The sequence below is a fragment of the Psammomys obesus genome, unplaced genomic scaffold, assembly GCF_907164565.1.
Source record: "Psammomys obesus unplaced genomic scaffold, mPsaObe1.curated_primary_1811, whole genome shotgun sequence".
NCBI classification, from domain to species: Eukaryota; Metazoa; Chordata; class Mammalia; order Rodentia; family Muridae; genus Psammomys; species Psammomys obesus.
The window spans coordinates 19,464,683-19,474,703 of record NW_026596039.1 but is presented as its reverse complement, the minus strand read 5'-3'; the positions used below and the strand labels follow the sequence as shown (position 1 = coordinate 19,474,703).

The following is a 10,021-nucleotide window of genomic DNA, read 5'->3' as shown; positions in this document are numbered from 1 at the left end:
AAAGAAAGAAAGAAAGAAAGAAAGAAAGAAAGAAAGAAAGAAAGAAACCCTGAAACAAAGGGACGTTTCTTTTTAATCCTAAAGGTTACTTTTTTGCTTTTAGCTCTCTGGGAAAAGTTGTCTGGGACTGCAGGTCAGGGGAGGGCTGGGAAAGGGAGTGCACAAAGGAGTCTCCTCTTGAACTTTCCCTCCCAATCTTGCTTGGTCTGACAGTATTCTCCTGCATCCCCGGAGTTTCAGGTTCTCGCTGGGGCACCTAGTGGGCCAACTGACCTGTTGCCACTTTCCAAAATTTCCCTCGTGCAAACTGCCCATAGAGACCCCTTCCTTCCCTGCCTCAAGCCCACCCAGATGGACCCACGGACAGAATAGAAAGGGGGACCAAGGAGGAAGGAGCCGCAGAGATGAAAGGGTGGGCGGGCTGTGGCCGGCTCCACTTGGTCTGTCCCACAGCTGGGCTCCCCACCCCTCTAGCTCTGGGGTCCAGCCCAAGCCCTCCCCGTTTTGCCAAAGCTCCCTTGAGACCATCCCCCCAGGCTCCCCTTTGCCCTGGCCAGCCCCTTTACCTTTTCAGCCTCAGTGCTGGGAACACACCATAATTCTTGATGAGACCCCACAGATGGAAGGCTGCTAACCATGTCTACCTCTAGCACCTGCCCCAAGCTCTCCCTCGTAGGCAAAGCCCCTCTGCAGAAGCCAGCATCGTGGCATTTAGGGAAACACCCTCCTGGGGCTGGCCACAGAGGCAGGGAGGGAACCTAGCCACATGGTCTCCTAAGTATGTATGAGGGAGAACACACGTGTCGCACTAGTAAAACCTTTTTGTTCTTAAGACTTGATTTCACAAGAAGATAACTCACCCCCACAGGCGGAAATGAGTCCTTCAAACTCAAACCAGACCTGTGAGAAGATGAACCTCGCCTGCCTGCTGCCGTTCTTGCTACAGCCCTGGCGAAGGGGTGAGGGTTTTCCTATCCTCCCAGAGGAACTGGACCCCTGGCTGCCCCCTCCCTTCCCTGACCCAGCCTGTAGGGAGGAGCAAGAGGCAGACAAAGCAGAGAGCCCTTCTCAGCTCAACCTGACACTCAGAGGCTCTCAATCCTCAGTACTCCACAGGGGACTTGGGCCACAGCCTTGCCCAGATAGGCTTTAAAAGCATTTTTATTATGTTTATTTATTTATTTATTTATTTATTTATTTATTTATTTATTTATTTATTTATTTAGTGTGTGTGTGTGTGTGTGTGTGTGTGTGTGTGTGTGTGTGTGTGTATGTGTGTGTGTGTGTAGTTGAGGGCTCAGCATATGCCACGGCAGAAGACAACTTACAAGAATTGAGTCTCTCTGTCTCCATCATGTGGGTCCTGGGGAGGACAAAACACTGAGGACAGAACACAGGTCACTGGGCCCTGGTGGCAAACACCTTTACCCCTGAACCCCCCACCACCTTTTAAAGACACATTCATTTGTTTATTCTTTCAAACAGAAACTTACTAACCACCTACTAGGTTCCAGTACTGCTATGGATTCTGGGACTAGAGGAAGCACGGTTCAGGGGACTTAGCCTACTAAAATACATTAAAAAAACCTTCAGACCCTAAGGGTCGCGGCGGGGAGGCATAGGCGAGCTGTGGGAGTAAGGAGGATTCCTGAGGAAAATCACCTTTGGGGAGCTCTGAAAGACACCAGCTAGTCACCACACAGCCAAGAGGAGCTTTCTTGTTCTCTATAGAAGGAAGCTCCAGAGTGAATGCCCAGGGTAGACAGAGCGTCAGCCTCACAAGCTCCCCTCTGCGCCGCTAGCGGGGGATAGGGCCTAACTATCCTGTGAACCTTCACTGTCTCCTTCCCAAATGTCCTGTCTTCCTGGAAGAAGGCTCTGGCTTCCTACTCATCCCACAGAGGAATTGCTGAGCTGGAGCTTTCTCAGACACAGCTCAGGAGCCAACACCGAACTGTCTGATCTCAGGGTTGAGGCAGATGCTGCCCCTCAGGCCTTCAGTCAGCTCCCCGGGGACAGGGCCCTACCTCTCTCTCTCCCTCCCCTGCTCTCTCTCTCTCCCTTAGGACAGTGCCTGGCTCCGAGATCACAGACTGTAGGAACTGGCTGGCAAAAACACTCCTTGCTTTAGTGGCTCTTCTTTACTCATGGTCCTGTGTCATAGGTTGCTATGTGCCAAGCTTGCTTGAGCCCTCTGCTCCAGTGACAGAGCCTAGCATGCCCTTCACCTCTCAAGGGTCATAGACACTCAGCCTAGAGAGCAGTCGGCCCCTGTGTGATACCTTTAACAAAGAGAACTTGGTACTAGATGGTGGCCAGCTGCCTGAACAAGACAGACGCTCCTGGTTGGATACCTCTACCTCCAACCTTGTCCTATCTTAGAGGCATTCCCTGCTACCTCCCAAGTCTTGTTAATTCACTCATTCCAATGTCTTATGTGATAGTTCTGTCATCATGCTGATGACGTAGGGTCATCTCATGAGATTTAACACAGAGAGGTAGAAAGGGACAGTTTACCATGAACCATCAGAGCTGAACAGAAAACACAGTAGGGAAAGGAAAGAGAGAGACAGGCAGTGAGGAGCCAGCTAGCTCTACACAGACTAAACCAGAAGGGGGGGGGGGGGATAGGGACCATATCAGGCTGCCTGAAGAAGCCTCTGTCTACTCAAAGATGAACTCATGTAGATAGCCCCTTGCCAAAGCCAGGCATGGTCGCTACCCCACCTCTCTGTACCAAATCTGCCCCCCAAGAGAACTTTCTGTAATTGCTGTCCATATCTCAAAATACCACCTCCCTTTTCCCTAGGGAGGCACAGCGGCCACCTTGCTGGCAGCCCTACCTTTCTGGCAGGGATAAGTAAAGTATGAACTTGGTCTTTCTCTATTGGCATGCACCCAGAATCGGCATTCGGGTCAGGGCCTGCGTCAGAGCAGCACTGGCAGAAGAAGCAGGACAGGTTCCCACATGGCAGCGGGCAGGAAAGTTTCACGAGAGGCAGTCTAGCTGTGCTCAAGTGTTGCTTCTGCCCCTGCGGCCTTGAGTGGAGCTTTAACCCCTTGGGCCTTAGCCCCACCTCTGCGGCACCCAGCCTACAGATTCTTCTATTGTGGCTTCTCCCCCAAGACTGTCTTCAGTGACTTCATGGCCTGAGAATGTGGAGGCACCACACTAGACTTTGTTGTAGCAAGCATATCAAAACATATCAAAGCCACAGAGCCTGGCTGTGGCTAGTCAGCAGGCCCCCGCCCCACGCCTTCTATCTATCCTCTGGTTCTACTCCGGTGGGGCCGGGGGAAAATCAATGGGTAATGGGTGACCATGTGCCTCAAGCTAAAGACAAACCCACTTCTTAAACCAAAGGTTCTTCCTCAGCCTGAAACAAGAACAGAGTGGTCCTCCCACCTGCAAACCAGAGGACTGCGCTGAGAAATTAAAAAAAAAAAAAAATCATCTAGCCACGCAGGCAAGCTGATAAGGAGAATGGCTGGAAGCCTAGGGTGCTAAGATGTGCCCTTGAAGGATTTCTGCAAAGTCCTGGGCAATAGGCTCCTAGGAGCTGGCTCCCTAGCGGCCCGTGCACTCAGAACAGCAGCAGCTATTCTGCCCTCAGGATACGGTGCTGGAGAGAAGAAACAATTGGAAGAAAGAACTGTAGAGACCAGAGGAGAATGGAGAGGAAGGGAGGAAAAAGCCATCTTGGGAGCTTCCTGGCTGAGGGGATCTGGAATAGAGCCCTGAGGTCAGAGACGTCAGTCTAGGCATGGCCTCAAGAACAAAGTGTCTTAGGAAGCTAAGAAAGGGAATGCAAGAGACAAAAAGAGCACAGAGCGAGGGAGGGTAGAGCACCCTCCTCTATAGCCTGTATGAGCCCTGGTGACTGAGATGAGACTGATGCCAGAGTGCCAAGACCTCATCCAGGTAAGTCCATTGTCCATCTGGGCGTGGTGGGGAGAAACCTTGGAATGGAGCTGGTCCTTGAAAGCTTTGGGTTAAGGCTTCCTTCCTCTTGGTGTTTTTGTTCAAGTTGATTAAACCTGAGGAATGTTTGTGTCCAGGAATAGAGGCCCACGTGGGTGCCTGTGGTTATCAAAATCTTCAAAGGACAAAGTGCTAAGCTCAGAAGGAGCCAACAGCAACCTTCAAGGAATGAGGGCAGCAGCACCCTGAGAACCCCGAAAGGACCCCCGAACTCTAAGGGCCTGCCAAGATCTCAGCAATATCTCTTACATGTTAGGAACTCCACAAGAAACCCCAGAACACCAATACTTCCCGTAGGGGCCCTCAGAAACTCACAGGCACACAGACTCACTGAAAACAAACAAACATACCTAGGACTTCAGCCTGGGAGGATAGGAAGAAGGTAAAATCCCACTGAGCAGCAGCCAGAGCCCACAGACCCCCATCACCTGCCACCCTCCTATCCCAGCCTTGGACTCTAAACCCAGCAACATGCTCCAAGTCCTACAGCACCCAAAACTCAGCTACACCCCAATCCCACAGAAAGATACGGGGCCCATGGGGTACTTCATTCTATTATGGAGCTGGCTGATGTCCACACCGCCAGAGATCGTGCAAGTAAGCAGAAAGGCTTCTGCAGCCCCAAGAAAGCAGAGCATTGGGGGTCTGCCCATCTGTACAGATGTACATAACACACACACACACACACACACACACACACACACACACACACATCAAACAAACCCAGAACACGCAGCACACACAGGGGCCAAACTATCTTGGCTCCACAGAGTGAGCTGAGAAGCAGACCTGTTGGTTGCCAAGCTTGAAAGAAGGTAAGTGTGGGTGTTCTTTATCTCTTTCTTCCTCTGCCAGACAGGAGGGTCAGAGCACCAGGGGATGCCTCCCTGGAATTCTGTGCCTCCTCACCTGCAGCACCTCTTGCTAGGTTGAGGTAAGGTGGGGCCCCTCCAGCGGAGGGGCCTGCCCTCCCTCTCCCAGAAGGAGAGGAAGGTTGGGGCAGACCATGGACGATGATGGAGAGCTCAGTCTGCTCAGGGCAAAGACAACTTTCTTACTCTGAGGAAATAATGAACCTCCCTTCAGGCGAGACAATGCTGGTGGCATCTAGTGCTACACAGGCTTCAGATTTGGAGTGACACAAATACCATGAAGACTGCACAGCTGTAAGGGCATAGGAGTCTGCTCTGCCTTATGTCCTCCCTGGGTGACACCACCACGGTGAGGCCTTGAGAAGCAGGCTTAGAGCTTTGTGCTGGCAGATCTCCTGCCTGCCACAGGACAGAAATTGGGTCCTGCTCTGAAGTGACTTTTGTGACATGGTCTTGCTCTCGCTTTCTCTGTCTTCAAGCTCCCATTCACTTCCCAGTCCCCTGCCATGCCAACGGTTGCAATCTGGTCCCTCCCGAAGAGAATGGCCCCACCCTGGTTCTACCCCTCCAACCAGCTTGGCTCCAGCCCACTTCACCTTGAAAGCTTCCTTGACTTCCCCTTCTGTACCTCTTCCACTTCCTCGACTGATCTGGGGAGGCACAGAGTTCTCCTGGCCAACTAGAGCCTCCTTTGCTGAGTCTCAGCCCTGCTAGAGCTGGGATCCCTGAGACTAGCTGGTTGTGAGACCACAGTAGCTCTCCGGAGCAGGGTCCCCACACCTGCCTTAAGAGCCACTGTTTGATCTCCCAGAAAGCAGCCCCTTCCCAGCCCTAGACATACCCGCCCCTTCATGCCCCCAGACCTCTTTCCTGCAGTGCTGGGATCAGAGGGGCCAACCCCTTCTGTCCAGCTCAGCTCTGTGCCCCTGAGCTGCTGGGGCCCCACACAACACACAAGGCAGCAAGTCTCCTGTGTTGGAGTTTCTCCGCCCCTAAACCATTTGCCCGAAACTTGATCCCCTTGGCCCTCAGAATCACCTCCACTGGAAAAACCAGGGCTTTGATGGCTGAGTTTCCCCAGCTGCAGCCATGGGTAGCTCAGGGACCCCCCTCCCACCTACCCTCATTTGTCATCATCCATCACTCCCAGGAGGCCATCGCCTGATGAATTGTACTGAGCCCAGCCACCAGCTCAGCTTTTAATAACTGATCAGCGTCCTGCTGCTGCCCAGCTGGGCTGAGGGCCCTAACCACGGGGTAGGGAGGAGGGGGACCACACTTTGATGGAGCTGGAATTTCTGGTTGAGCCATTCTAAGGGGAAGCCAAAGAGACCCTCCTCTTCCACACACCACAAAGAGGCTGCAGCTCTGTGTCACTCTTGTCATCCTAGCACATTTCTACACACTCCCAAGGCAATGGGGACACCACCAGATCCCCAGTACTTGTACCCCGCTCACTATACTTATCTTAAAAGGGTGCCCTGCAGGGAAGCAGCTGCCTGGGGCCCAGAAAAAAGTGCCTAGGAGTTGCCAATCCCTTTCCTGTGGCAGGTTGAGTAAGGAAAGAACAGATGAGAGCTAGGACAAGAAAGAGTCCTGCTTCTCAGGAGGAAGACCTAGAGAACTTAAAAATGAAAGTTGTCACAGTCAGTCAGGGTGGGTGGCCTGGGGAAAATAGGCTCTCAGTGGCCCTAGGAGAAGAGAGCAGGAGTGTGGACGATACCCAAGGGTGAGGTACACAGCTGCCTAGCAGGAGAGAGGTAGAGAAGGAACACAAACAGCCCAAGGCTGGGACTGGGTGCTGATAGCTCCTTCTTAGGGAGACCTGTTGGTAGGTAGACAGGATTAAGCCATCTGCCAAAAGAATCGACTTTGCCGGCCTTACTTTCAGGGACTGTGAAGCAGCTTTCGCAGATATGCAGACAAGAAGCCCAACACTGTTTACAATACAGAAAACTAAACTAAACTAAAAGCAATGAGCCCGGTATCCATCATAATGCTTTGATAGTCTACAGTAATGGACAATTTCACTGTGATGAAGAATGTTCTTCCCAATACGGCAGATTCCAAGACACGCTGCCCAGTAGTCAGTGACAGAGCCATGCGGAAATCACCAGTGTATTTGGTTGAGGTCATAAAAGGTGAATCTGGCAGGCATACAGCAAACTGTTCAGAGTGGTCCACTGTTGCCATGTGATACAGGCAGGCTCTTGGTCTCCTGGATAAAGGAATTTTTAAAAAGACACAGAGGGAACTTGAGGACTATTTGTTAAAATCAGGGAGAAAGAGGGTTCCCTCAACAACAGAGCCTGAAAGCCTGATCTTAGCAGCTGGGGGTGGGAGTGGGGGGTGGGGGAAGAGGAGGGAGTAGAGAGGCTGGGTGTTGAGAATTTAGAGATCAGAAAGCCAAAAGGTTCAGCTGTGAGTCTGAACTTCAGCATGGAGGGGGGTGGGGCTTTGAGGTGTAGAAAGACAGGTCTCACTAAGGAACAGTTATGCCCCCATTTCCTTCTCCTTTACCTAAAGGTCTCCCTTAGGTTGAATATAGGATTTTTTTTTTCTTTAACACAGGAGAGGTAACAGTCCCAACAGGGGAGGCACTGACTGTCTTCCACTGACCACCAAGCAAACCATTTGTAAAAAGAGTTACCAGCCATCAGACATGCCAGTTCAGGTGTCAGAGGATATCCACATATTGGTGTCATGTGTCCTAAATGGTGCCTGGGAAGCAGATGACTGCGGGGGGGGGGAGCTTTCTTGTTCTTTTTTCTTCCTGCATGCTTCACCTTCAACGCATGGGGGAGGGGTGAACCTAACAGAAGGTTTTACTGGTTGAAAATGAACGCTTTAAACTTTTCCCACATGTTTAATCTTTTAATAAGTAAAAGGAAAGTGTAAGGATGTGCTGAAGCTTTATGTAGGTGAGAAGCTGGGGGCAGCATGTAGCTGCATTGAGGGGACTCCACTCTCAGCCAGTGTTGTTTGATCCCCAGACTCCCTTGCAGCTAGATGCAACCCTAAGACTATTAGTCTATTGAGCATAACTCTTAAGAGAGGCTAAAAAAGCTGGATCTCAAAAAGTCTTCTGGGACTATAAGGCAAACATCATGAGTTAAGTAGAACAGAGCAGTAAGCTGCAAAGATGGAGGCTAAGCTGAGGCTAGACCATAATGTGAATAGTCTATCATGTGGTTCCATGATCTATCACAGCCAAAGGAGAGTTAACCACAGAGATCACATAATGTGGCAGGTCAGTAAATGAGGGAGAAATTAGGTCAGAGATTCCTACCCAATACCTCCCCATCTCCATTCCCCTTACAGAACACTGCTCCATCCCTGGGAACCTCCCTTCCTATAACTTGGGCTTGCTCCACTCTAGAGTTAGGAGACCCACACTGGGATAAGGGGAAGAGCCCTTCAGTTGACTAACGCAAGTGGCCAGCCTGGGCCATAGCTCTCAGCAGCTTGTCCGCTCACCTTCTGTCCATCTCTAATAGTAAACTTGTTTTCCCTCTCATTGTCCTACCTGGCTGGCTGTCCCTGTCCATCAGTCCCTCCATCCAGAACATTAGCACTCTTTGTCTCCATCTTTCTGTCTCTCCCTCCTCCCCTCTGTAAGAAATGCCAGATATGAGTCTTCTCTGTCAAACACTACAAAACTTGTATTTATGACAAATAATTCAAGTCTTTTTATCTTCCCCACCTTGTAAGACTTCTAGGCAAATGTTTTAATGTCCCATACACACTATGCAGTAAAACCTTTGTTTACACAAAGGCCGGCTGCTGTATTCCAGGAATGTGATGGCCTGGAGCACGTGACTTCTTCCCCTTCCATTATTTCCAGTGTGCCAGTTCTTTTCAGACTAGCCAATTGAATTAAGACTGTGAGGTCAGACCCCAGCCAAAGGAGGAAGACACAGCCATCACCTGATTAGAATAAAAACCAATGCACTTCCTGTCTCAGTGTGTTTGATCTTCTGAGCTCACCCTCTTGATCAAAAGTAGTTTGCTTTGTCCAGACCCTTCAGTTGGAGTGGTGGTCTCCTTCTTTGTTCCCAAACGTATTTCTATCTCCTCTCATCCTTACTTTATTTATAAAATTGGTTCCTCGGGCTGGCCTTGAACTTGCATCACTCCTCCTGACTGCCTCCTGAGTGCTAGGATTACATGTGTAAGCGGTTATGCCTGTTATGTCTTTCCTTTCTTATGTGAATGTGCATGCGTGCATCTCTCTCCTCCCTGTCTGTGTGTGTGTTCATGTGTGTATAGGTGTTTGCAATTTCAGGTGTCACTGTCAGCCCTGCTGCCCACCCCCATGACAGTGCCTGTCATTGGCCTGAAGCTCACAATTGAACCAGGTTTGCAGGGATCGCCCACCTCTGCCTCCCCAGTGCTAGGATTACTGGTGCATGCCATCATACCCATCATTTTTATGTGGATGCTAAGGATCAAATTCCAGGGCCTCTCTGCAAGGCAAGCACTTTACCATGGCCTAGCCCATCATGCCTCACCTCTCCAACCGTTTTTTGCCTCAGTCTGTCTCTAACACACACACACACACACACACACACACACACCCAGCTCCTCCTTTCCTCCCTATGAAATTTGCTTCTTCCTCCCAAAAGTTTCAGCCCCAACTTCCCTCCATCTGCCCCTAGTCAGGCCAGCTCCCCTGGGAGCGCCCCTCCCCCAGCTCCTGCTCAGTTCTGCAGTGTACCTGCTTTGTCTGTCGGGAGTTCCTGGAGGCCTGGAGTCCACAGGGTCCCAGTCTACATTCATGAGCCAGCTAGCCACCACTGGATCCCAGAGCCTGCTTGGCGTCCCAGCAGTCCACAGTCAGACTCCCAAAGGCTAGCGCTGCTGAGTTTGCCAATGAGCTTGCCCTCCTCCTTCCCCTCCCACCACCCCTGGAACTTTAGCCTTCAGAGGCAAAGCTGATGATGAAGGGGTTTTCAGGGGTGATCTCCAGGGTCCCTGTGAGCCCCAGCTTACTTGCACAGCTCCTACGCTGCTAAAGCCAGGGCCAGAGGATTTCAGGAATGTCCCCTTCAGAGGCAAAGCTGATGATGAAGGGGTTTGCAGGGGTGATCTCCAGGGTCCCTATGAGCCCCAGCTTACTTGCACAGCTCCTACCCTAAAGCTAAAGCTAAACCCAGGGCCAGAGGAT

The 10,021-nt window shown here is 51.1% G+C and overlaps 1 protein-coding gene across 2 annotated transcripts in view; it reads right to left on the bottom strand.

The window, feature by feature from the left end:
* Stra6 (signaling receptor and transporter of retinol STRA6) overlaps positions 1-9,580 on the bottom strand; it is a 28,884-nt gene extending 19,304 nt beyond the window's left edge. For both annotated transcript variants that reach the window (XM_055622097.1, XM_055622098.1), the window contains exon 1: positions 9,572-9,580. The gene's annotated coding sequence lies outside the window, so the exon portion shown is untranslated. The remainder of the gene's footprint in view (positions 1-9,571) is intronic.
* Between the last annotated feature and the right edge of the window lie 441 nt (positions 9,581-10,021).